Source organism: Callorhinus ursinus, unplaced genomic scaffold, assembly GCF_003265705.2.
Source record: "Callorhinus ursinus isolate GAN/ISIS: 27379988/994484 unplaced genomic scaffold, GSC_fseal_2.0 scaffold17, whole genome shotgun sequence".
NCBI classification, from domain to species: Eukaryota; Metazoa; Chordata; class Mammalia; order Carnivora; family Otariidae; genus Callorhinus; species Callorhinus ursinus.
The window spans coordinates 27,384,583-27,405,252 of NW_027397079.1; the positions used below are offsets into that span (position 1 = coordinate 27,384,583).

Sequence of the window (20,670 nt, forward strand, 5' to 3'; positions counted from 1 at the left end):
TACTTGAACATCTTGGAGGAAAACAGAATTTTTTATATTAGAATAAGTATGCAAATATTGCAGCATAAAGGGCAATCTTTCATCCCCCCGTGCTCTTAGAGTTGACATTGACACTCTTCCCATTCAGTGGTTGGGTCTATGTCTCTTTTCCTTGAACCTAAGTTGGCCTTTATGACTGTATCAATAGAGTAGGGTAGAAATGACACGGTGTGACTTCTGAGGCTAGGTCATAGAAGCGCCATGTTGTCTTGGGGTGCCCCTGGAACCCACCCACCACGCTGACAGTATGCTGAGTGGCTTAGGTAGAAGTCCGTGTAGAGAGGAGCTGAAGCCCCCAGCCCTGGCCTCCCATTCTACTCTTAGCAATAACTTTCCAGGCATGAGGAAATGACATCTGGGAAGTGATCCTTCAGTCCCTCATTGGGCCACCCCAGTTGCTACTGTGTGAGGTAGACATGAGTCTTCCCTTTTAAGCGCTGTCCAGATTAGACCCTTGTGAGATAAAGAAGTGATTGCTGTTTTAAATCCACTAGGTTTTGGAGTGGCTTGCTTGCAGAAATACATAAATAGATCGATAAGGGCTGATCCATTGATAGTTCTATGAAATGCCATGGAAGTTGTGATTCATCGGCAAGCCAGGCAGGATCCCAGGCATCCTGTGACCCTGTCATTCCTCTACCTATACACTATGGGCGGAGGAGTACCAGAGCACGTGCCAGAGCACGCAGGAGGAATGGACTTGGGTTGGAGGCCGCTGAGGCAAAAAGGAGAAAGTGTATTCTCTATGCTTACAAGGGGCAGTGGCTCTTTTAATGTCCTTGAAGACCAGTTTTCCCTAGGAATGAATTAAGAAAAAAAAAAGGAAATTTGCTTGGATTCACTTGAAGTAAAGCTGCTGGGATGAAATCAATGTAAAAACAAGACTTGGGGAAGGGTAACAGTGGAGAGAAGAGATCAATCTTGGGTAGAGGCTTGCATTGCAATATGAAAATATTTTGGAGTCTAAATGAAACAATGGCGGTCATAAGCACTGGATGTTAGCATCGACAGGGGAGGTTAAATGGCCTGAGTTCAAAGTCTATTGTGTAAAACTCAGCATCAGACGTGTCCCCTCGCTCTCTGGTCCCCTGTCCTTCTGGTGTCCTGCTTTAAAGGCCAAAGCAGAAGAGAGGGTAATTCCTCTTATTGTGTCCCCCTGGAGGCAGGGAGTTATCTGATTCACACTGTGGATGTTGGAAAAGAGCTTGTTGATGGCACAGATGAGGGCAAGCCTGTGGGGGTGAACCCGGCGCCCAGGGGTTCAGGAATGCACCTGCAGAAGGGGAGGGCCATGGGCGTGCGTGGCTGGGATATCGTCGGTAGGGATGCCGAGGGGTCAAGTTTCAGGAAGCCTAAGGCCTTCCTTAAGACCTTGTAACTCAAGTGCTGATAAACAAGAAGTCTAATTGGTCTTTCAATGAGCAGGAGAGTGAGTGACCGGCAGAAGAGGAGGGATCGAAGGGACCCAGATGACTCCCTGCCTGGAGAATGGAAGGGGCTGGGCCCGCGTCCTGCAGAGCTGCATTCCATACCCTTCTGGGGCTGCCCATTCCTTTTTGCCAATCCAGCCGGGCACTGACAGCACAGGCCTGCCGGCCACATGCTCAGTGAGTTACCTCTGGCTAACCCAGCGTCAGCCCAGGCAGGAAACCCCCCATGTCACCCTGAAATCAGAACATTTGCAAGCCACAAAGGACCTGGGCAAGTCCTTTTCTTTTACAGGCAGGAGAACTAAGGATCCAGAATGTTAAACAGCTCCTCAGAGGTGAGGGTGAGCAGGGCAAGGAGGCGCGTCTCAGCCCACGCCCTCTGTGGCAGCCTCCCTCCAGAGGGCATTAAAGCAGACTTCCACAGGAGCAGAGCGGGGTGAGGGGGTGGGTTCTCTGCCATCTCCCTGCTCTGTCTCTGCTCCCCCTCCCCAAGGTGGAAAGAAGTGGATTTTCTACCCTCTTCATTCCTGTGATCATCTCCATCCTCACCCTCCCTGCAGAGGGTGGCATTTAGCATAATGGCCCATTGAAGTTCTGCTTAGGGGATACCACCCAGATGACAAAAGAGACATGTTGGTACAGTGGAGACCCCTCTCAGTAGAATGTGGGGAGCTGGGGGTGCTAAGGTTTGTTTAATTTTAAATATTCTGGCAAATCTGTTTTGAGGATAGCAATCTTTATACTCCTGGGCAGGAGATTAGTCACGTGGCAAATAGCTCATGTCTGCTCAGTGACCTAAGATGGTGGACGGTTTTGTCACTGAACCTCACAGATCTTCCAATTTGGTTTTTTCTTGTTTGTACTTTTAAGTTGTTTCTGATTTTAGAAAACACCCGTCTTGCCTTTTCTCCTCTCAGCTTCAACCCTTCCCACCTCAATCACCTGGTTACTCATTTTCATTTAAAGACTCTATTTTTTGATTTTACAGAGTTCCGAGAGCAAGAGGATTTAAAAATGTATGGGTTAAAAAACCTCACTCCTTCCTGTGTCCTTGCTCTCCTTGGGCCCTAAGTCTGGATAATTGTCATCAGATTCTTAGTTATTTTTCCAGGACTCTTATGCAGATCTTATACCCCTTCTATTTCTCACACTGAAGATAAAGTACTATACTCACTATTTGACATCTTATATTTTTCACACACGTAGTACTTTATTGAGGTTGAACTTACATACAGTAAAATGTACAAAACATTCAAGTGCATAGGCCAATGAAAATTTTTCTTTTCTTAAAACTTACTTTTCTTGGGTGACTTTTATTTTTTATTTTTTAAAGATTTATTTATTTATTTGAGAGAGAGAGAAAGCGCAAGCATGCATGTGAGCAGGGAGGGGGTGTAGGGGGGAGGGGCAGAGAGAGAATCCCATGCAGACTCCCTGCTGAGCGCAGGGCTGGATGCAAGGCCCAGTCCCCAGGACCCTGAGATCATGACCTGAGCTGAAATCAAGAGTCAGCCACTCAACCGACTGAGCCACCCTGGGGCCCCTCCTGGGTGACTTTTAAAAGCACCTTTATTGAGGTATAATTTGCAGATGGTAATAAATTGCATTTATATGTAAATACTTGGAACAATCCCCGTGACCAAGACCAAGACAGTGAACATACACATCCTACTTGGAAGTTCCCTTTTGCCTCTGTATTTTCTTATTAGCTACTGAGATAGAACAGATTGAAGAGTTGGGCTAAAGACATCTAATAAGCTGATTTACACTTTTACTATACTTCTCAAGCCATCTCTAGTTTCTAAAGAGCCAGGAGGCAGGTAACAAAATTTAAGGCTTTTCTATTATGAAGTCTTATTAATCACCTCAATTTCCAATGCTTAAACATTTGACCTCAAGGGACTTTGATTAAGATTAATTGGAAGGTATTTGCTGTACAAAGCTTATTTTGTCTTGCTGTAAAGCTTCTGGTGTCCCAGCTTCTGATCCTGAGCAATCTGACTCAAAGAATCAAGGACTCTTAGGAAAACAAAAACCAACAGAACTTCCAAGGAACTCCAGGGTTTTCTTTGTTTACGAGCCATAATTCTGGAAGGAAGGAAATGAACACTTAGCAAGCACCTTCTGTGTGCCAAACCCTTTACATAAAATAAATCATGTAGCCCTCACAAATAACCTACAGCAGAGATGGGGTCACCACCCCATTGCCAGAAGGGGAAACAGGATCTAAGAGTCTAAGCAACTTGTCCAAGGTGACACAGCAAGTGTCACGAGCTGGAATTGAAACTCAGGTCTCTACTATTTTAGAGCCCATCCTTTTCATATCATGGGTCTACCCTCTGCTCTCCACCCCCAGACAAATTATATTTAGATAGCCGTAGACACACACAAACACACACACACACACACGCACGCGTGCGCGCGCACGCATACATAGTAGGATGTGCTATATGTTACATTTTTAAAACTTCCAAATGCCTTAAAAAATACAACAGTCTATAACAGAACATGGAGGCAAACGGGTCCAAATATATGGGTGATTATAATTTGCTATTGATGTCAATTGACATGCATTGAGTTGTTCCCGAGTTTTTCCGTTAACAAGAACTGAGAAGTTACCATAGCCTGAGAATTGTGCTCTGCACTCTGGCAGTTGAAAAGTAACATTTCCGGACCAAGACAGAATCATGTGTTCGCAGAAGCGAGGCAGTGAGTGGGAGATCGTGTGTGGAGCCTGGCAGGACAGTGGAGTTCTAGAAAGGCCTGACTGGAGGAGGGAGGGGAATTGGAGCATTGGGTGTGTAGTTGGGGATCTGAATACCCAGAGCTTTCAGAGCTGGACAGTGACGTTTCGGCGAGTTGCTCGAGCTTACAAAGAGAGTTGATAAAGAGCTGGTAGCTGAGCGAGGATGAAGTGTCAGGCATCCTGCCTCGTACCGACATCTGTCAACTTCTGTATTCTTCAAAATCTGAAATCTTCGTGTTACAGAGCCAACCTCAATTAGCTGCGAATGAAGGGAACAAGGCCCACAGCACCAGAGTCCCATAGGGAAGCCGTGACGCTCAAAGCAGGGGACTGACGAGTTCCACGGAGGGCCCGTCAGCAGAGGTGGAGCAGGTTCCAAGAGAAGCAGCATCAGGGAACGGTGAAGCACCAGGAACAGCAAAGGCAGGAAGCCATGATCATCCCCAAGTGGGAGGGGCGGGAGTGCAGAGACGGTGCTGGGGATGGGCAGGAGCGGTGGTTGAAGGAAGTGTCCCGAGCTCCAGGTTGGGGAACAAATCCCCCATCCTCACTCACCCTGTGTCGTCTGCTCACTCCTTGTTCTTCCTAATGGCCCAAACCAGGGGTCGCAGGAGCTATGTGGGTACTGGGCTCAAAGATCAAGCTCCGGGGGTACAGAAGGACAGAGGATGGGTCTGGAGAGACAGATGGATGCTATCCAGGGCAAAGCCTGTGCTGGGGGAATCTGGGAAGGCTTTTCTGGGCAGCGCATCAAAGGAGCTATTCCAGGTGCCCTAGAAGCTCAGAGTTTTAAATTCATTCCCTTTCATACTCCAACAGCTTGCCCTGGTTCACAGCAGAAGCTTGATAAACCAGGGCCTTATTCTTAGTGTAGTCATCCTTCCCTGCAGCCCCAGATACAGGGGCCAGCTGTTTAGCTCATGCCCTTGCTAAAGAGGCGGTCATGGGTCTATTCTTGGTGATCACATAGGGATCGGTTAGCGACTTCATGGTCAAGGTAGTGGGTGCCCAGATAACCCTGAATGAGTGTTGTTTATTGGTTCGAAAGAGGTCCTCCTCATTAACTCATTATCTTGCTGGAGAGACAGTTGCGTTTGGGCTCCTGCTTTTCAGTGAGAATGGCTCTATTTCCGACTTGCTTGGAAACTATTATTAACTATTATTCCAAACAATGCGTTTGCATATTTGACAATCCGGAAACCAAATTTAGCTGTGCAAATTATAGACAACTGCTCTCATAATGTCACTGTGATGTCCCAATTCTTAAGAAATGGAAGATTAACAAAGCTGGCTTTAAATGTTTAAAACAATATTTTATAGAAGAAACCATTTCCCCCCGGAAGATGCATAGATCTCTAGAATGTTCCCGGAGCGCTCTGGAAGTTGACTATGTACTGTTTCTATCAGAGGAAGGGAAGGTTGCAGAACATTGAAGAGATGCCCAAACGCTGAAAAGCTATAGGCGCCTTCAACTTACTAAGGAATTATGTTGCAACTAAGAGAAACTTAAGAGGTAATTTAAATGATTTAAACGCCACCGTTTTCCCTCTTCTCCAAAACCGCCAAGACAACGCTTACAATGTTAGACTGACCTTTAGCACATGTGATTTTAATGAAAGACAAGACATTTTTCAGGTTCTGAGTACATCTCAAACCATTCTTTAAGTAGTGATTTCTTGTCAAGGCCCTTACACCGACTCGTGAGAAGGGGACATCTGACCTTTGCAAAATATTCCATGGGTCTGAATCATCTAAGTATATGGTAGCTTTATTCTCACAGACAAGAGAAACCAAGAACAGGTGGATAATGGAGAAATCTGTTAATGTAACTGGATTCGAATGGCACTTACTGGGATCCCACCGTGCAATTTGGGATTCGAATAGCAAGTTACTTAACCTCTCTGAATCTGTCTTATCTTTAAAAGAAGGCTGATAAGACTAGCCTGCGTGTTTACTGTAAATGGTGAATGGGTCTGTGTGTGAGCACAGTGTTCACTACACGAGCATTAAGGCATTTTTCTTATGGGTACTTGTGACATGAAGGACAGTGAAAAGAAACCAACCACCATAATGAGACTTCTAGAGTTTGGGGCTCTTCCTGAGAATGCAGTGGACCTAGGAGATGAAGAGAACTGAAAAAATATCATGCCTTCTGACAAACCCATCCAGCATATGCCAGCTTGAGGGTGCTGTCCTTCTAATTTCAAACTCATCTATTGGGGCACCATGACCAGCTGGCTTTGCCCCTGTTTCCTCCCCAGGTAGCTCAGGGACCGTGCTAACTGGGACAGTGATGAGAGTACCTACTTTTACTGCAGAATGATTAGTATGATTGGGCTGCTGCCTGCACGAGGGACAAGGGGGGGAATGATGCTTCTAGACCCGGGGAGGATGTTGATATGAAATTGTGATTTTTCTCTGATGGTGATGTTTCGAGATTTAAATGGCTTCCAACTTAAACAGCCCCAATAGGACAGAAGGTCTACAAACCCAGGGTCTTTGGATCAGTAGATTTCAAAGAGCTCTGCCCTGCTCTAGAGATCTGCCAAACTTGAAACTCTGGGGAGGAGAGTGATCTCTTCTTTATATTTTTATAAATCATACACAATGGGTTATCCTCATAATTTATACAACTTGTAGCCTTCAAAATGTTTACTTTTTACAATTATTATAAAATTAAATAATGTTTTTGGAATATCTTTAAAATTTGAAATTTATTTTAATAAATGTTATGTGCACTCTAATCATGGAGCCTAAATAGAACACAAAATAAAAGAAAGGAGGAGAACAATTAGAAGAAGTTTCAGGAGTCTGACATAATATCTCCCTTCAAGGGGCAACTCGTAGTCAACTGCATAGATACACGGTGAACATGACTTAAGTCTTAGCTACCATTGTCACCCCTCCCAGAAGCATTCTCTAGAATATTCCGGATGGGTGACAATTCTGTCTTTATTTTATTGTACTTATTTATTTTTAATTATTATTCAAGCTTATCAAAGTTATACATAACCTGGTTAAAAATCCAACTGTATTTTATTTAAAGGGTAATTATGAAAAACAGCTTTCCCCATCTCTACAACTAGTCCGTAATCTTGCTGTCTGGAGGCAGTCACTTCCAGTCTATTTTAGCTGGTTATTTTAGCATTTACCTCCTTGGTGCCATATAATACGCATACACTGCTATTTCTTGATTTCTCAATTTTAGATATTATTAATTTCTGTTGTAGCCATCAGGTTTACTTCCGTATATGCCACTCTTCTATATCTCTAACTCCACTAAAGACTTAATGGTTAAATCATATTTGGTGTTTACATTGTTATTGTTGTGTGTATATTGTTCAACTTTGAACCAAGTGGGGTGCTATAGTTACCTCTTGTTTTAGGAATTTTTGTTAATGTTGGAGATAATTAACTGCCTTGTTTCTTCATTTCCTTAAATTTCTTTAACCCCCACCTCACCTCACCTGAACACACACACACTCACACAGTTGCGCGCGCGCGCGCACACACACACACACACACACACACACACACACACACTCGACATTCAGGTCTGTCAAACACCTCCTGTTTCACTTTCAAATGGTCAGACATCTGATAATCAATCAGCTCCAAAGGCAGCCCTCCCTGAACCCTTGATCCTCCACCTCCAGCCTGGACTTGGTTCTACACCAGACCTGCTGCCCAGGTGCGGCTAGGGTTTTCCTCACACCTTTCCCGTGCTCTACATCTTCCTCTCACTTCACTCCCTTATTTCTCAGAAGCACATTCTCCAGAAGCTTCTTAAGAAAAGGCGCATTGGAGGTAAAATTCTTGACTCCCTGCATATTTGAAAATGTCTTTCCTCTACCCTCACACTTGATCCACCATTTGGCTGGTGATAGAGTTCAAGGCTGAAAAGAATTTCCCTCAGAGTTTTGAAGCTAGTGTTGGCTCGATGTCTTCTAGCTTCCAGTGTCACCATCGAGCATTCTGATGCCTTTCTGATTTCATCTATTCTGTATGGGACTGTTTCTGTTCTCTCTAAATGCTTTTGGTAGCTTCCCTTTTATGCCTGGCCTACCTTTTTCATTATTTATTCATTCATTGTGCTGAGCGCTTTGTGGTTACTTTCAATCTGGAGACTCATATTATTGAGTTCTGGAAAGTTTTCTATTATTTCTTTGGCAATTTCCTCTCTTCCATTGTCTTCATTCTTTTTTTTTAGAACAGCTAATAGTTGATGTCAGACTTCTTGACTTGATTCTCTAAGTTTCTTACCTCTGTTCTATTTTTCTTCTGTCTTTTGTTGTTGTTGCACTTTTGGGGATATTTCCTCACAATTATCTTTCAGTCCCTTTACTGAGCATGGAAAATTAATGTTTTGTTTTGTTTTTTTTGAGCAAATAATATATGCTTATGTTAAAGGTTCAAAATTATAAAAGAGAATGTAGGTAGAAGTAAGCCTCCTCTGGACCTCATTCTTCAGACATCCAGCTCACCATGTCGGTAGGGATATTTGGTATAGGAGAGGGTGGGGCTGGAAAACGAGGGCATTTTATACAAGTTTGCATACTGAATGAAGGCAGTCCCAGCTTTCTTTCTTCGCCCTGCTCCTAGAGCACAACCCTCCAGGCATATATTCTTCTAGATAGGAATCGTCTAAGAAGCTTTGCTGGAGAATAGAACCTTGGCTATCTGTCAGCATCTTTGGGTCTTTTCTCCCTGGTTGGTAAGATTCCCTAACATAGAACATTCTAATATCCTGTTTAGAGAGTATAAGCCTGAAGCCCAGCTGCTAAGATTTTGAAAAAGAGAGCTGGCGTGGGATGGGGTGTTGGGGGCTGGGAGGTGTTTGGGGAGCCATCTCCATACCCAGTATGTAAATTTTTACTTTATCGTTCTGTCTTCCGTATGGTGCCACCACCTTCAACTATGCCTCCAACCCAGAGACCTTTTGTTTTGTCCTCTCTGGAGAATAAACCTTTAGTCTTCTGCTGGGGATGGGATGGGCGGGGGGGACGTCATCTGGCTGAGTTGGATCAGGGAGGGATTCTGGAGTTCAAACTGCTTCTTCTGGTCTTCAGATTGGATGATTCCTATCCATCTAGTGTCTTGCTTACTGATGCTTTCCTTTGCTATCACCACCTTAGTCTTACTGGTCTACCTAGTGAATATTTTATTTCAGATAATACTATTCCATTTTAGAATTTCCATTTTATTTTTTTAATAGTTTCCACATCTCTGCTGAGATTTCCTACATTTTCATATATTATGAATATATTTTCCTTTGCCTGATTGAACATAGTTATAATAGATGCTTTCAAATCCTCATCTGCCACCTGGGTCCTGTCAAAGTCAGTTTCTGCTGATTACTTTTTCTCTTGAGGCACTTTTTTTTATTTCTTCATACACTGAATAATTTTGGATTATATCCTGGACATGGTGAATATTATGTTGTAGATAATCTGGAGAAGTGTTGTCTTTTTCCAAGCAAATACCTTGTTTGCGCTCAAACTGAAAACTCTGATTTGGCGTGGTAGTTCAAATCTTCTTTTAGTTATTATACCTTTCGCTGGGCTGTTTGCAGTTTTCCCTGTGCATGTGTAACTTAGAGTCACCTAGATATTTGGTCAGAGTTTATATACATCATTTACGCTTCCCTGTCACTGGCCTTCATCTTTCTAGTATTACAAACCTCACTTTCCAGCGGCTCTGGTTGCCCTGAACCCTGCTCTCTGGTTCTTTAGGGAAGAAAGACTACAGATTTTCTGTTGGGAGTTTTAGCTTTGCAGCCTAGTCACCTTCCCTCCATCTAAGAAATAAAAAGGGGGGTGGTGGTGCTCACCCTGCCATCCTGTGCCATTCCCTTCTTCCAAATGTTAGCTCCCCTCTCTAGAATCTCTTTGCTTTTGTTCACTCCACAGGGCCTTCAGAGAGTTTATTTTTCTAATGTTCAGAGTTTATAGTTGTAGCCTGTGGGAGGGCAGGTCCAGTAGGAGCTCACTCTGCTATATCAGAAGTAGACTCTTTTTAACTGCTTGTTAAACAACTGTTTAAGCAATTCTATTTTCAGTCATTAACTCTACTTCCAAAGTAACGTGATGCCACCAGTTTCTGAGATGCTGGAGTTTCTGCATGCAAACAACAATACCACTGCTACTCTATTCACGCATTAAAAAAAAAATCTCTTAGTGAGCATTAAATAGCATACAAATAAAGTAGGAGATAATGGAAGATTGAGACATGGAACATTCAAAATCCAACATAATCCATGTAGCCTCAACGTGGCAGAAGTTAAGTTTTTCAGCCTCATGTGGGCCAGAATAAGAGCGTTCCTTTAAGTCAGCATTTTTTTTTAAAGATTTTATTTATTTATTTAAGAGAGAGAGAGAATGAGAGACAGAGAGCATGAGAGGGAAGAGGGTCAGAGGGAGAAGCAGAATCCCTGCTGAGCAGGGAGCCCGATGCGGGACTCGATCCCGGGACTCCAGGATCATGACCTGAGCCGAAGGCAGTCGCTTAACCAACTGAGCCACCCAGGCGCCCTAAGTCAGCATTTTTAAAAAATGTGGCTAAGGACTAGGGGCTTGTTAAAAATGCATATTTCTAGGCCCACCTTAATCTTCCCAAAACAGAGGATAGGGGTGGAGCCTCATAATTCGCAGACAGGAAGTGCTCCCTAAGGGTTGCCTATTGTGATTATTGTCTTAGAATGCATAAACAACAAATAGCTTCCTGATATGTGCTTGGCCCCCCAGGTGCCAGGTGGCTGGGAGGGTTGTTGCTTATCACAAACGGGGCTGGTGTTACCAGCCAGATGCAGTGCCCGACTTCAAGGAAGCAAATGTGTTCCCAAAGGCAAACACAAATAGTTTGGAAGCATATTGTATGATAGGAAACAGTTTTGTTTTGTTTTGTTTTCCCAGAATCTGTTTGAAATGAGGTTTTGGAATAAGACTATAAGGCTGATTTAGAGGTGCTCTTAACATGCATACTCAGTAACTTCCAGTCAAGAAGTCACTATAATGGACAGCGACAATGACCCCTGGGCTATGAGGGTGTGACCTTGTCGCTGTTCTCTCAGGCTTCCTCTCACCTTCCTACCGAAGGTTTACCCTGTATGACGGTATCCCACAGAACCGGTCACTTCAGGGCACTACATACATACTGGAAACCTTTGTGAAGGTGATCTCACTAATTTCTGGAAACTAATTTTTATTTTTACCTTGCCATAAACTCAAGACCACTGAGAAAGTGTCATTGGTCTGCTAGATGCATTTAATTAGGAATTAGCTTAATTGTTAATTCACTGGCAACTCTAGGCAATCAATTTAGGTCTCAGTAAACTTGTTCTAGAGACATTACTGTACTTTTTAAAGGATCCTTTTATCTATTGAGGTACAAACTGTTTACTAAGAAAAGTCCCCCTAAACAGCTATCCTTTAACCCACAGAAGAAGAAGATGTGGACATAGTCCAACAAGTCTTTGCCTCTAATTGTAATAAAATTTGAATCTCTTTCGGGTTTGAGTCAAAACTTTTGGCTTCATTCACTGGTTCAGAATTCAAAATAATTTCTCCCTCTGATCTTGTATTCTTTTTCTGAATATTATTGAATTCAAATCCCCTGAAATAGAGCTAATCTGCTCTAGTTGAATGTTTGGAATTCTTTAAACCCTCACACAGGTTGAGTTTATCTGGAGCTTGGAAGTGGTGAACCTCAACATTGCAAGCTTTTCTCTGAACTCACACCACCCAAATGGTTCTTCTCCTGCAGAGCTGTTGGTTAGCCCTGAGATGCAAATTTTCAGTTGCTTGTTTCCTCCTTCCCTCCTTCCCTCCCTCCCTTCCTCCTTTCCTTTCCTTTCCTTTCCTTTCCTTCTTTCCTTCTTCCTTCCTTCCTTCCTTCCTTCCTTCCTTCCTTCCTCCCTCCCTCCCTTCCTTCCTTCCTTCCTTCCTTCCTTCTTTTTAGTTGTCTGTTAGTTACTCCTACTTTTCAGATTGGGAAATTGAAACATTAGAAAGGTAAGCATTGTGCTCATGTCTTGGTTACACACACCTTTTTGGAGGGAGATAGGAAAAGGAATGAAAGACAGGTCTCCCTCTCCAGGGCTATATAACCTCTCTCTCTGGGCCCTTTATGAGGACCTAAGTCAGTGGTTTGCCCCTTGGGCTATATGAGCCCTTAGAGGGTCTTTGAAGGAAGCAAGAGAGATTTTTGGGTTGTTTTAATATTTCAAAAAGTCCAACAGAAATCACATAATAATAAAACTCCATGAGTAAACTAGAATGCCATGGTATTTTTGCTTTTGATTAGAGTTAAATTAATTCAGTTTGATAACATTGATTATCATGCTGATCTGAAGCTGTGATTACAGTTATATGCGTCTTAGATGATTAAAATGTGAAAAATAGGTTAATTATGTCTTAATAAATGCAGTTTATTTGATAGGCAGAATCTTATAAAGCTCAAAACTAATCAGAAAAAAATATGACACATTTTGGGAACTCTCTACATATATCTAGAACAGGCAGAGTGCCAAAGAACATAAAACTCCAAAACATATCTATTTTGAAATTTTCCTGGAATCACAAAACTCCATATATTTGTTCTTTCTGGTTGCCTTAACATGAACAGTACAAAGTCGAATTGCCCTTTCTTATACTTTTGACACTAGGATGCCTACCGTCCATGACCAGCTAATGTCCATAACTGGCAACTGTCTAGTCTTAACTACATGTGTGTTACTGTATGTAATTTCAGATTATTGGGTTGATATCTATGAATGCTGATAGTACATTGTAAAGAAAGTATTTGAAAGCAACAATACAATGATTATATTGAGAAAGAGAGGAAAGTGTAATTGGCCATTCTGCTTAAACTCAACAGATCTCTTTCCCATGTGCTAACAACACACGGCAGTATTCTGGGCAGTTATGCTTGTGTGCAAAGTATAAATAGAGACATAAGATATTTTCTGATCTCTTATGAATCATTAGACTAGTCGAAAGACTTTTTTTTTTTTTTTTTTTTTTTAGGAAATATTCAACTTGCTTCCCTGAGTTAATTCTACAGGTTGAGGTTTTCATAATCGTGTTACAATCATTGTGGCTTTGGGCGTCACTTTTGTGACTCACTTGGCTTGGGCTGCTTTAGACCCACAGTCCGGAGTTCATGTTGCTGAAGGGCAATGACTAAGATCATTGTTTCCTCAGGGCATGGCCTTTAAAGGTTAAATCAGTGGGGAGATGGCACGGGCTCTGGGGCTTAGGAACATGTCACTTGCTCAGTTTAGGCTGCCTCACTCCCTGGTATATTCTGGTTCCAGAGATCTTTCTGGAGTGTTCCCTGGTCTTAGGGAAAGATCAGACAACACTGCTGTCTCCACACAGGTGTCTGTGAATTTCAGCATAATACCAGAAGTGGCTGACTATCAGTCACAAGGGTGATTTGTGTGAGCATTGTATGTCTGTTGGAGCATGTGTGATGTAACAGAAGCTTATTCTTTTTGGTTTCCTCATGTGTAAAGGAGGGGGTGGTGCAGATGGTCACTGGGGACCTCCCAGGCGCTCACAAACTTTCTATACCTCTCAGCTTCCTTAATAGTAAATCTCAGAATAAAGATGGCCCCAGTAAAACACTAGTGGCCAAATTGAGCCAGACAGGTGGTAGTTTACATGCGTGTGAGACTCTCATTTGCGGGTAGGTGAAGCTAGGTTGAGGCAAAGCACATGCCTCAAAGTACGTATTTTAATCTTAAAAAAAAAAAAAAGGAAGTTCCTCCCATGGAGGGTGACTCTTTTCCTTTGGTTTCTTCATGCTGGTAGGGAAAACAACCAGCTCTGAAGCTTGTAAGTGTCCCCATTAGAACATTTTATCCCAGGCTTGAAGGGTTAATGATTATAAGATTTTTAATTGTGTAATTCTCTATGATTTCAGAGGTGTCTTTAAAGTTCTTAACTTTCTGTTTGTCTTTCATTCTCAGCTCCCTCCCTTGCTTGAGACCTGTGGGGCTTGACATCTGGGAGCACTCTGGTAAGTATGTCTTATTAATGAAGCTGTCATTTATCTAGATGTTAGTCTACTGTGGCCCCCATTGCTCAGAGCCTAGATTATTTAAGCCTCACAATAACCTAATGATTTGCTCTCATCTTTATTTTACAGATGAAGAAATGGAGATTTTTGAGAGACTGAGTAATTTGCCTAAAGTCGTATAAAATGAAAAAACAGGATTCAGACTAAAGTGAGTTTAACCTGAGAGCTCGTGGTTCTTAATCACTGTTCTATATTGTTTCCCTTCTTTTTGTTGAAAGATGAATAATATGTGCTCCTTCACCCTGGGGAGAGTGTAATATTAGCAGATCTCCTCTGCTTGAAGACGTTCTCTGTGATGGGGAGGAAGGATCTTGGGGTGGGGGTTCTCTTGCCAGCAAAACAGACATAACGATTCAATACCACTGACAGAGATTTAGAAATACGTACACACAAAGCAGAAGTCCACACTTCACAAGAGCACGTTCAAGCAAAATGCCATATAGTAAACCCATGACAATGGTTGTTCTTGGGAATGGGGAATAAGAGTGGGAAATAAGGTTAAAAGGCAACAAATAAATATATAAGACAAGGGAGGGGATCCTTTCAGGGCCCAACCGTGACAATGTGGACTGAGAAACATCACGAATGCAACCCTTTGCACTTGAGCATCTCCCCTCCCCGCAAAACAGAGTTAAGAGGCAGGACAAGGGAAAAGTCGATCGGGTTGAGAAAAGATTTGGAATGCAAGGAAGGCATGAGTGAGTGCCTCCTTCCTCGTGATGTTTCTCAGAAATCGTTTATTTAGTCTTAGAATGGAAGGACTTTAATGTAAACATCAGCTGCACATAGGCATGAGGTTGCCTCCACCAGGCATCAGATTTTTGACAGAGAATCAAAGGTTTGAGGTCCTATCATTTATATATTAAAGGGGAAACAGTCTCAGAATGCACCGGCTACAAGGACAGTCAGAGTGATTTCACAGGTAAAAAAGCTGAAGGTTCAGAATGGTTGAAGAACTAGTCCGAGATGTCACAGCTAGTATGGGACAGATCCCCGTGCTTCTTCTCCAGGCCCACTTGCCTCCACTGGTCTCTGGCCTGTGTCTGCCCCGTGATAACTCTCTGCTTCTCCTGCTGAACTTGGGATGGATTTGCTTGACCAACATTCCTCCCCCTCATTACCTTGATTCAGAAAAGCCTTGACTTTGGAAGGTGCTCGGTAAATGCTGATGATAATGATCACTGATATTCAGGAAGACTCTTTACATTCTCTGACTCTTCATATGTTTCAGTAAGAAACTGAGTTTTGTGCTTCCTGTTCTGGATTGTTGTGGCTTTTTCATTCTATTCTAGTTTCAGCTCTGCTGTTAACTAACTGTATGGATGTGCACCTGTCACAATTATCTTGGCTTTAGTATCTTTATTTGTCCAGAGGACTGTGGTTTTATATTCTCCAAAGAGTCATCTAGTCAAGGCTCCTATGGTCAAAGCTCTTTTGGGAGCCCAGAACCTTCCTCACCAAGGCAGGCATGGGAGAGCTCATGCTCACAAGATACTCTCTCCAGAGCTCCTCTGCATTTCAGCTGCTCGGCTGGGCAGGAGTCTTCTGTCATTTCACCCACAAATAAGCAGTGAGGCGCTTACAAAAGACACAGTGCCAGTAGAGAGAGACAGTCCTTGCCTTCCAGGCACTATCGTCTTATTAGAGGAAGAAGAACAGGTAGGTAGAAGCACACTAAGAGCTAAACCAGGACAAGGAGTACAAGTGCCATGGTTGCTAATCCTACATCCAGTCTGGCTGTGAGCAGCCAGGGAAAGCTTCTCAGAGGAAGAGGGATTTGTGCTGGGTTTTCTGTTTTTATTTATTTATTTGACAGAGAGAGGCTCAGAGAGAGAGGGAACACAAGTAGGGGGAGTGGGAGAGGGAGAAGCAGGCTACCTGCCGAGCAGGGAGCCCGATGTGGGGCTAGATTCCAGGACACCGGGACCACGACCCGAGCAGAAGGCAGACGCTTAAGGACTGAGCCACCCAGGCGCCCCTCTGCTGCGTTTTGAAGGGAGGTAGGCCTCTGATAGCAAAAGCATCAAAATACCACAATAGAGGGGGATGTCCCAAACAGACCAAAGACACAGTTAAGGGGGCCCAAGGCACACTGGGACATCTGCCAGGAACTGTTCAGAGCAGAAGACCATAGTGTTCAGATCTCAGCTTCCATACGAGTGTAAACTAGGAAGCTGACCAACTAAAGGCATTCTTTACAGCATGTCTGGGTGAGTAGGCACTGGGAGTGTGTATCTGAGATTAAAAGTATGAGCAAGTGTATTAACAAAGGTGGTTGGAGTGAACCCCAAAGCCGAGTGAGGCTGTGCTGGGAGAATCTGCTCCAGCTGGGCACTCCCGAGGGGAATTCTGTAGCTGCCTGACCATTGGTATACAGACACAAACTCTCCAGGAGTTAGCACAAAGACAAAGAGTTCATCTAACATTGAGAGACAGCACAAAATTTTTTTATGAATAACAGCTGACTATTGGGAAATATGAGGGGAGTGGAGATCGTTGCAAGTCAGGAGGATTTAAAAAGTCAGCTTAAAACCCAACTTTTCTTAGCAAGAAACAGGGTGACTCTATGAGAAGACGATGCTGCCCAGAGTTTTTTCTGCCCACCGTGAAAATGTATGCATAATACCTGAACAATTACGTTTTGCATCTGAATAAGTTCAAGTGCCTATCAGAGTCAATAAATCCATAAATCAATATACTGTTTCAGATACAGTGTACATCAGCATGTCCCCCTGGAACTTGGAATAATCCCCTCCCATATAATTATTTACATATGTTTATAGGTAGATAGATGGATTAGATATATAGATAGATAGAATTGAATGTGGGTTGAAAAGCCAGGTTGGGAATGAATTGTGAGGACAGTGCATGCCTGGCTAAGGAACTGGGGGTTTCTCTTTAGACAATAGAAAATCACTGGTATGGAGTTCAGATGAGGACTTTATGGACTAAGCTTCTGTCTGCTTTTTGGAAGCTTAAGGTGAGTTATAAACTGTAAACTAGGAAAGCCCTCTTTAAGGCCAAATGGACCTGTTCCCATACCAGCCATCAGCTTGGTTCCAGGAAGTGGGGGTCCTGAGCCCAGGACAAGGCTCAAGGGACAGTAGCAGCTTAGTTGCTGTGTCCTCTAAGGGCTATCCGTGACATCAGTGTGTCAATGCTGGACCAGAATGAAGCTCTGGGCTTCCTTCCCTGACCTCTCAGGGCTTCCCTCCTGAAGGTCCCTCTACGTCTAGTAAAAGAAAAAAAGGCAGATTTTTGGAAAGAATAAAAATTAAGTTCAGGTTGTAGCAAGCAGTATGCCTAAGGATAACCAGCATTTCTATGACACAAGATGGAAGCAGGATGGATAGACTCTTAATGGAATTCACGACTGATTGCCACTCCCTTTGTGCGGCATGCTTCTATTTAGGTAGTCACTCTTTATCCGCACAGAAGGGAAATGGTCGGACACAAACAGGATCACAACCAGACTACTTGAATTTTCTAAATATAACATTCTGGAGATGATTATACCAACAATAAAGGGACTCTCTAATATTTCTGATGCATTAGGCAGCCGACAGCATAGTTTCAAATATATCTTTAGAATCTCACATTACTGCTTTGGGATTTTCAGAGCTGGAGCTCTTGCCACACGCTCCGATTTAAAGACAGGCAAACTGAGGCTCAAAGAGCTTATGAGAATCGCCTGGGAACTCACGGCCAGTGAGCTGCAGAGCTGTGAATCAAATTTCAACCTTCTGACCCCCAGTCCAGTGTTCTTCACTCCCAGCCGCATAAAAAAGCAGTCTTGAATTTGATTCTGCATCAGTAAATTTCGTTTCTAGTAGCTCATTCTGCTCCGCAGGCTTTGAGATGCTGCTGACCTCCAATAGAACTGCGGTCAAGGGCGGAGCCACGACCCGGCTCCCCTGGACAAAGGTTTCGGTCAAGGAGCACACCGCCCCACTCACACATTCTTATTTGCCCAGAGAGGATCATATTACAGGGTCGTCTTTGTTCCACTCCACGCTTCCGTGTTCATTTATGTACAGAGAAAACTGTGTTTGGGATTTGCAAAGTCTAGCAGAGCATTTCCCTATTTCATCACAGGCAATTTTTTTAACCCGTTGGTGTATCTGTTCTTTACAACTTGAGGATGAGAGTGGAACTGAGTGAGCATGAAAAATGTTGAGGGTATAGAAGGGTCCAGGCTGGCATTTCCAATACCCTGATAATGTCACTGTATCAGCTCCTTTATTGTTTGAGGAAGGTAACTGTTTCAAAGGGAGAGAGAGGGAGAGAGCTTGATTTTCACTAGAAGGGAGGGAACTTGAGGTAACTTATCTTTGCGTTTCGCCCCTGTCCCTTGCCCAGCATCTAGAAATGTACTGCCCCTAGACGAAACTCAGTATTATCTGCATGAATGACCGAGGACCCGGGTGACCCACCTGCTCATCCCCTGTATTACTTGTTTCCATTCCTATTCACGGTTTAGGACGTTAAATAGCTTTGAATAATCCCTCTAGTTTGAAATTAGAGACGCCAACCCAAATAAAGCCATGGAATGGGGTCTCCTCTGAACCAGCTCCAGGGGAGGTTGTAAAAATAGTTCTATTTAGAAACAGAGCTATTAATAGCGTCATTTTCTCCCAAGCCTCCTTTTTTCATAGAAGAAGAGGGTGTCAGATGTTCTCAGCACCTTGTCGCCTCTTTAGGGTTTTGGCACCTTGTAGCAGGCTTGGCCTCTGAAATGACAGTGGTGGTCTTACAGGTGTGGTGCAGCTCGAAGGAGCCCTGCGGGATGGACGGAAGACACTAGTGCTCAAGAAGCCAGGAGGCCAGCTGCCTGCATCCTTCCAGCCAACGTTCACCCCGAGACCCTGCGAGTTTTCTGGAATCCTGACTCTTCCACCGAGAACCTCTCCGGAGCAGCACTTCCCGAAGTATAATCAGCGGTGTGACAAAGGCTGCTCTTGATCTGTCACAGCTTTGGTTTTCTCACCCATAAAACATGGACAATGGGAACTAATATAGTGATTTGAGGATTCAATGAGATAATACTTGGGCTGAGCTGCCAGGAACTATTGGCTCCCGTTGCTAGCCCCTCTTTAATGGTCAGAAGATACAACAGATCCTTGGGTTCCTGTAACATCCTTTTCTCCACCCTCTTTTCTACCTATTTATCTCCTTTGTTTTAAAATCCCATTCAAGCCCCACCTCCTCTCTGAGACTTCTCTGCAATGTCTGCCTAGCCTCGTGAACTCCTGGGATTTCTTAGAGCAGAGTGGCTCTGGCTGAGCCAACATTCAGAATGAGCATGTGGGGCTCCTCCGTGTCCTTAGGTGAGTTGCTTTGCATGGGAGGAGGACCCAGAAGGGGATCCTTCAACAGAAAGTTTTAGGTGCTAAGACACCCGTCGGGGGTGGCAGAAGAAAGAGATGGTGCCAATAGTGTGTGTGGGGTGGGGGGCAATCCAGCCCCTTTGGAAAGGGGGAGAATCCTCCCCACATCTGTATTTCTGCAGGGAACCAGGCTGGCTCTAGTATAGTGAGAGATGGAGGAATGCAGCTCTTAGGGGCAGCATTGGGAAGGCAGATTTGGGGACACATGAACACAGGCTCTGGACAGGCAGCCTTGCCCCGGTGGAGACCAGGTGGATGCCCAGCAGAGCCCAGTGGGAGGGCAGCAAGCCCAGAACTGTTCGTAGAATGAAAGACATTCCCAGAGGGTTCTGAGAAATACCTGGGGAGGATTTTGAGAGGATTTTACATAGACGAAAGGGATGATGAGACAGCAGAATTTATGACCTCATTCATACTCACCAGCTGATTATGCTTCTAAATAATGCAGACCGCCCCGCTGCATAACATCAATTTACCAAGTAGCGGATAGATCCTGTGCAGGGATGTGGGTGCTTCCTGTTCAATACGGATTGCCTAATACAGCATTTGATGTCTGGAGCTCTTTTGCCTTCCAGACTTTGAGCTGCTTACTGTTGCTTAAGATTCAAAGTAAAAAGAGAAAAGAGAACAATTTACTATTTATTGGGACTTTATCATTACCAACAGATCCCGTTCAGCAAGCCTATCCCGCAAACCCAACCCCCATGGTCTAGGCCATGTTCTTTCTCTCCTTCCTGAGATATTTAATGATCTCAAGGGATTTCTGCCAAAATGGGTTGATTTAGAATTGTGCTAAGAAACACCCTGAAGTAACTGAATGGTTCTATTGCATTAAAGAGAGGGTTTGAACTTGTCTCGGTCTAACGAAACAACTGGAACTAAGGTGATAGTTGGGATCAAAGATTATTCATCTTAGTCATCTTTGCTCTTGGTTCTTTTTGAGAATTGACACTTTCTTGAGTTATTTTTTTTAAAGATTTTATTTATT

At 43.6% G+C, this 20,670-nt stretch overlaps 1 long non-coding RNA gene across 4 annotated transcripts in view; it reads left to right on the forward strand.

Moving 5' to 3' along the window:
• LOC112834505 (uncharacterized) overlaps window positions 1–20,670 on the forward strand; it is a 42,491-nt gene that overhangs the window by 16,120 nt on the left and 5,701 nt on the right. Inside the window, exons 1-6 of one of the 4 annotated variants that reach the window (XR_003210926.2) lie at window positions 302–449; window positions 1,465–1,646; window positions 5,623–5,728; window positions 14,186–14,235; window positions 14,365–14,443; window positions 19,052–19,622. This is a non-coding gene — a long non-coding RNA (uncharacterized lncRNA). Of the gene's footprint in view, window positions 1–301; window positions 450–1,464; window positions 1,647–5,622; window positions 5,729–13,786; window positions 13,903–14,003; window positions 14,052–14,185; window positions 14,236–14,364; window positions 14,444–19,051; window positions 20,536–20,670 lie in introns of those variants that run through there. The other 3 variants (XR_003210925.2, XR_012381143.1, XR_003210929.2) reach the window with 3 other exon arrangements.